Genomic DNA, 7,500 nt, shown 5'->3' with positions numbered 1-7,500 from the left:
GACATTTAAACATGGCGTCGAGCGAGGGAGAATGGACGTGTGTATATATATATATATATATATATATATATATATATATATATATATATATATATATATGTGTGTGTGTGTGTGTGTGTGTATGTATATATGTATGTATGTATATATGTATGTATGTATACATGTATGTATGTATATATATACATGTATTATACATATATATATATATATATATATATATATATATATATATATATATATATGTATATATACATATATATATATTATACATATATACATATTTTTTTGTAAAGAGAGGAGACGAGAATAAGCGGAGGGACGAATGCAGCGGGAGATATGAAAGATATGGACAAAAAAAAATTGTGGAAAATATGGGATGCTCAGATTTTTCAGTTTTTACGTTGTTCCTCTCTCTGTCTCCGTCTCTCTTTCTCTTTCTCTCTAAATATATCTATCTCGTTTCCTTCCTTCCCCTCTCATTCTCCTTTTATTCTTGTTTTCTTCCTGCTCTCTTTCTCTCTTTTTCATTCCCCCTCCCGTCCCCATCTCTCAATCCCAACCCCCTTCCTCCCTTCCCCTTTTCTCTCTCCCTCCCTCCCCATCTCTTCCTCTCTCCCTCTCTCTCATCATTGCAAAAAGAAAGAAAGAAAGAAAGAAAACACGACCATCATCGCATACCACTTTCCTACCCCCATATTCCGAAACACCACTTAAGGGACACGCTTGACAACCTCAATACCAGCTCTTTAATTCGACCCAGTGACTTACTTTCGACCTTTCTGCTCGACCTCGACTGAGCGACCAGTCCTAGGGTGCGGGAGAGCGAAGCAGGGAGGAGGGCGCGCGCGGAATACGGGAGGCGAAGAACAGGGAGATAATGAGGGTAATGATAATGGTGTTGATAATGGTACTGATGATGGTACTGATAATGGTGTTGGTAATGGTATTGATATTGGTACTGATAATGGTATTGATAATGGTATTGATGATGGTACTGATAATGGTATTGATGATGGTACTGATAATGGTGTTGGTAATGGTATTAATTTTGGTACTGATAATTGTATTGATAATGATGATGGTATTAATATTGGTACTGATTATGGTAATGATAATGATATTGATAATGGTATTGAAAATGGTACTGATAATGGTATTGATATTGGTGTTGATAAAGGTATTGATAATGGTATTAATAAAGGTAATGATAAGGGTAATGATAATAGGAGTGGTAATGATGATGATGGATATATTAGATGCAGTAATGATAGTAGTAGTAATAATAGTGGTATTAGGTGTAATAATATGGCAATAGTAATGATAATAATGGAAGTAAAAATAACAAAAGAAAATATGAAGATGATGACTATGATGATGTGAGATGAGGAAAAGAAAAGAAAAGAAAGAAAAGTGGAAGAGAAATTGGGATGAGAGAGTGATAAGAGGAAGAAGACAAAGAGAAACATCAGGATTCGCTTCAAAGCCTCAAAGTTCCAGCAATGGCTCGTACACAGTGAAACTTTTATTAGTATGACTTCCTGTAGTCATCGTTAAGTTTTGGAAGTTTTAGAAACAACTTTTGAAAGTAACTATTGCACACGCGCACATACACACGCATTCACACAGACAGACACACATACACACAGACACACACATATATAAGTTTGTTCAGTACAGAATGTGGATCTCTCTACGTAGACGGGTTGGTAGACAGACAGACAAGCAGATAGACAGACAGACCCATAATCACCTCGCACACAGCCGTTCCCACTGAGCCTCGACCAACCAACACCCGAAGCCGTTTCGACACGCGGCCGAGACACGGAGGCGAGCCCGCAACAGCACGAGCAATCTACATAATCGCGATCTACATAATTCCACGAGCTTCTTGCCTGCCTGGAATGAAGGGTCCATGAGGGCCATCTACATATACATGAGGCCGCCGGGGACTTCACTCTCCCTTCTCGCCGATCGGGTCTTGGAGGCGGCCTCGAAGCGGCGCGAGTTCGAAGCTTCACGAACTCGCTATAGGTCGCGCGGGGGGGTGGGGGTGGGGGACTGGTGGGGTGCTGTCTCGCAGGAAAGATCTTAGTCATAATGTACTTTTATATATGTATATATGTATGTGTGAGTGTGTGTTTGTGTGTGTGTTTGTGGTTATTTGAAATTTTCTACTAAATTATAGTTCTGCTGACTAAAGGTTCACACCTTACAACCTGCAATGTCGTGTGCAAAACATTACTGAAGAATCTTTAAGCTGGGAGTTGCCGTGGAAGTAAAGGTTAAAAAAAAAAATCATCCTAAGTATTCGGAAATTTTGAGTAATTGAAATTTAGAAGGTGTGAAGCTATTTCTTCCTGAGGTAAAAGGTTCAAAGAATCAATTATGAATCGAAAAGTGGAAAACATTATCGAGACATCGGACAAAAATGAGAAATTTCAAAGCAAACAAGTAAACAAGCAAAGAAACAAACACAGGGAAAATATAAAAATGGACAGGCAGTATCGAACAAGTAGACAAAATTCTAAAAAAAAAAAAAAAAGAAATCACGAGTAGGTGTCACCTTCACACGGATTTCTCCTTAGCGGGACTACCTTTAATGGATCCTATTTTCTGCTCGACCCTCAAGCGACCACGTGGAAAGCCTCTTTACAAAAGGCTCACACACTCGGCGGACAACGCTGCCGCCGTCGATATTATCAGCTGTTAATCTCTGTTTGGTGTAGAGTCTCTGTTAGCGTGTAACTAATGCAGTTGTGTGTATATGCTCTTGTGGAATGTCTTTTTGAAATGCCTCTCGAGTACACACACTTAAACTTACCCTTACATTCACACACACACACACACACACACACACACACACACACACACATACACACACACACACACACACACACACACACACACACACACACACACACACACACACACACACACACATATATATATATATATATATATATATATATATATATATATATATATATATATATTCATACGAGTTATCCTAAAGCCCCATGTTTCGCTTAGGTAAAAAACAAATGATAGTAAATAACTTCACAACTTCATGAAAACGACATATTCCCATACAAACACGAACAACACAAATAAAGCAATACTATAACCTTCAAATGAAAGAAACGAATGAATGTAAACTCTACGCTAATAGGATTATATCGAAAGGATAAGCAGATTTAAAACGCGTCAACTTGGATACGCTCGAGACGGTGAGGAAGATCGGTTCATCACGGTTGTCATTCGACTCTTTCGAAACCATATGAATCTTTTTCTTCTCTGCCTCTTACTGCTTCGGAACAGTGGTTCTGAAACGGGTAATGAAGCGGACTACGTTGTTTACATTCTAAAAGCAGGTTTGGAAGAATTGTTTCAGGATTTAGTGGGAGTTTGGGTGGCTGTTTTTTGTTGCGCATATTTAAAGTATTTCTTCTATTCATATCATCATATTGGGTGTTGCGTAAAGGGATATCGGTGAATGATACATTATGAATACCATTTTATTTACTTCGTCGCTTTCCACATTTCGTTAGAACGGCCGTATAATTTTTCTAACGAATATTTTAGGCCAGGGAAAGGAGTTACAAAAATGACTTGAAGATTTTCGTTCTTTTCCTGTTATCAGATTTCAAAGATTAAAACGAAAAGACAAATATTTTTTCCTTTCCTTTTCATTAAATGAAATTCCCCATAATCTCCATCAAAAGGAAAACACATATAACCGAAAAAAAAGAAAAACAAGAAGAAAAAATATCAAAATGAATTAAAATAGTTCTTTTCTATTTCCAGATTTCGCTTCGAAGGACAAGCATCAAAAGCAGCAGCAGAGAGACAGCAAGCACAGCAAACAAGGTAAGAGGAGAGGTCAGTGCGGGTTGAACAATGATATAGCGTAATACTCAAAGGAATGGTCTTAATTTGTAGTCTCGGCGGTATGGCCATTAACCTACTGCCACATAAAACCACATGCAGGCAAGGAAGCAGGCACACACGCCATCGTACACACATGGCCATGCAAAGTTGCTTTTGAATGGGTTGAGGAAAATATTCTTAAATTCTTTGCAGTTGTTTGTTTTCGTTCAGATGATCGTACGTGTGCTTATATACTCGTGCACTTATATCCCGAATTATCCTCTCTCTCTCTCTCTCTCTCTCTCTCTCTCTCTCTCTCTCTCTCTCTCTCTCTCTCTCTCTCTCTCTCTCTCTCTCACACACACACACACACACACACACACACACACACACACACACACACACACACACACACACACACACACACACACACATACACACACACATATGCACACAGTCAGATTTACATACACTCAAATATACACCCACACAGGATTTCAGACAACAAGCCAACTTGCCGAGTTCCTTCCCCTTTCAACCGACGCCTTGTACAGTGCATCTCAGGAGGGAGTAAGACTCGTCCCAGGTGCTTTAAAAAGAACTATCCTAGTGCTTTAAGTCAAACCCTTATATATATATGATTTTAGCATTTATTGAAACTTATTCTGGTCCCTTAAAGCGTACTACTTCTACGTGGCTTAAAACTTTAGGAAACATTCTTGTGCCTTAGAACATACTGCTTCTACGTGGCTTTAACTTTAATGAAACTCCATTCTAGTACTTTAAGATTTATTGCTTGTATATAACCTTACCCTTAACAAGAATCGTCCTGGTGCTTTAAAGACCGAAGCCTAATATATGACTTTGCTTTCAATTAGACACATCCTGGTGCTTGAAAACTTACCCCTTGTACATGGTTCTCTATAATTAGTACAGATCTTCACCTTTAAAGAAATTACACCATTCAAAAACATACGAACGATGACAAACGTGACAGATGACATAAACTTTTAAAACACGTAACACCGAGGTCCGATATCAATAAGACAGAATTTTAGAAATATCTGGAAATTTTTGACTATGGATGATGAATCCTTGATGTGAATAATTAGGAAATGGATCAAGACAAAGAATAACAGAGCTGTAAATAGGCAAATGGTTAAAGAGTACGTAGAGAGAGGTCACTTGGTAAATAATAATATTAGCACCCGTAATGAACATGATAATGACTGTAATAAGACCGGTAACTATAATAATCCGAATGATGACAATAATGATCATCATGATAATATGAATCATAATAGTACAGCAGTTTTTTATTTCTCTTTTCTCCCACGTACACCCACGGCCACACGCATACACACACATAGTCATATTTCTGCGCCTCGGACAGCTCGGCGTTCGGAGCAACACTGAAGTCGCGGGGTTTTCTTGTCCTTTTGCACGAACGTCTTATATTTTGCAACGCGAAGGGCAACCAGGCGAGGGAAATATTTTTTTTTTCTCTATTTCAGTATTTGCGTTTTTTATTTATTTAGTTTTTTTTTTTTTAATTATCTATTGGTTATTTTATTATTTTTTTTATTCTTTCCCATTTTTTCTTTTAGTTTTTTATTTTTATTTGTTATTCAATTTTTTTCAAGGCACAGCATCATCCCAATCATTTTCAGGAAAATCATTATGTATATTTTTTATTCTCTTATCACAAAGCATCTGTGACTTTTTTCATATCGTGGAGAAACAAGTTATCAAGTAACTTTATCGATTTGGTCTGTCAATATGTATGCTCTTAGAATGTCGCAAGACCTGTTCTGAAGTGTCATTTGCATATTCTCAATCGTCGATGAACCAGTGCTGTAGAGTAGCATATGGAAGGGTTGTTTTTTCATTGGTATCTATAATATAATTTTTGGTTTTCATTTAGTGAATGTGAAAATCCTGTAAGAGTGTGGATGTTGAATGTTCGAGTAAATGTAACACAAACACACACACACACACACACACACACACACACACACACACACACACACACACACACACACACACACACACACACACACACACACGCACACGCACACGCACACACACTTTCCCCAAATCGACTAAATCACAATTATCCAGCCTATACACACACATGCTTCTGACATGACAATCGCAGATTTATGTATGAATTTATATATTCACTCTCGGTTGCAACGTTGCATTCTAGACGCCTGCAAACCAAAAACGCCTTATATCTGTAATACATAAGGGCGCTTGTGCCTCACTCCACCCTCAAAGGCGCCATAGTGTCTTCAATCGTACGTCTCTTAAATACAATGCTTTTAATCTTGTATTATATTTTATCTTGTCTTTGTTTAGGCGAGTGACTCTCGATGTATTTTGATTAAGGAAAGCTTTTAGGATAAATGCTTGTGTTTTCTCTTTGTGTTTTATCGCCATCTTTGAGAATTTTTATTTACGGGAAGTTTTTTATTTTCGGGAAGTTAGGAGGAAGTGGAAATCTAATAATGACCATATCATAGGACTAAAAATATGGTCAAAATAAAATAATTAGCTGAATATATCGCGATTTTTTCTTATTACCATTTATTACGTTATCATCTTTATCATCTATTATAGTTATTGTATTTTTTTCATTATTATCATATTTTTTCCGACGCTTTCATTTTCATTGTAATATTTGGCAACTCCGTCATCATCCCGTTTTCTTTGTGACAACACTGCTCCTCCATTTTCTTTGCCATGTTTCTCCTCCGCGGATGACCTCTTGTGACCTCCGAATCACCCAAGACCCTAAAGTCTGGAGTTCTATGTAACCTTTTTTATCCGAGGAATACGGGTGAAAGGATAAAGTCAGGATGCCGAGGTTACTGTGTAGGAATTTCTTAACTGTTTGAGATGGCATTAAGACATGGAGAACCAAGGAGCGTTGATATAAGAAGTGAAGAAAACTATGACTAGGCAACTTTCTAGACATAAAGTTGCTATTTTTTCTACTGTTTACTTTTTCCTCTTCGTCTTTTTTTATATAATTATTAGTATCCTGCAAAAAATTACATCGCTATTTTAAAAAATCATGATATTACGTTACTTTTTTGTCAATTATCTAATAGAAATTAAAAAGGAAGAGTAACTCTCAATTTTTTTCTCAGACGAAGATAGAAATAAGGTATACTTGAAAAAAATATGCAGAAAATCATATATACAGTTGCATTAAACAAAACCAAATATACTGTAGTATCAAGTAAAATCAAATATGCCTTTACATTAACTCTCCCTTCCCCGCACGTGAATAAAGTAAACAAAGGAAGCCGTGAGAGCGTATTTTTATTCCTGATGGCGGTCACTCTATCATGGTCTTTCTTTATCTCGATCTGCGCTAGGACACCCTGCCGTCCATTCTGCAACAGCTACTTTGACTGCAACATGCATCTCTAATCTTCTAGCATTTATATTCGAAGCACTGCGGGAAATAAGTGGCGGGAAATACTCGTCAACTTAATTTTGTTTTCATAGTTTAACGAAATATTTCATTGAAGGTTCTTGAAATATCTTATTTTGCTGGAGTCTGTTGTGTTGAATGTACATTATATAAGCCAACTGCTTATGCCTTATCATCCTTCCTGATAC

The 7,500-nt window shown here is 37.2% G+C and overlaps 1 protein-coding gene across 2 annotated transcripts in view; it reads left to right on the top strand.

Moving 5' to 3' along the window:
* LOC113805863 (uncharacterized) overlaps positions 1-7,500 on the top strand; it is a 59,695-nt gene that overhangs the window by 26,312 nt on the left and 25,883 nt on the right. For both annotated transcript variants that reach the window (XM_070141436.1, XM_070141431.1), the window contains exon 2: positions 3,805-3,867. The gene's annotated coding sequence lies outside the window, so the exon portion shown is untranslated. The remainder of the gene's footprint in view (positions 1-3,804; positions 3,868-7,500) is intronic.

The sequence above is a fragment of the Penaeus vannamei genome, chromosome 3, assembly GCF_042767895.1.
Source record: "Penaeus vannamei isolate JL-2024 chromosome 3, ASM4276789v1, whole genome shotgun sequence".
Classification (NCBI taxonomy): domain Eukaryota; kingdom Metazoa; phylum Arthropoda; class Malacostraca; order Decapoda; family Penaeidae; genus Penaeus; species Penaeus vannamei.
Note: the sequence above shows the minus strand (reverse complement) of the source record. Positions and strands in the feature narration are given on the sequence as shown.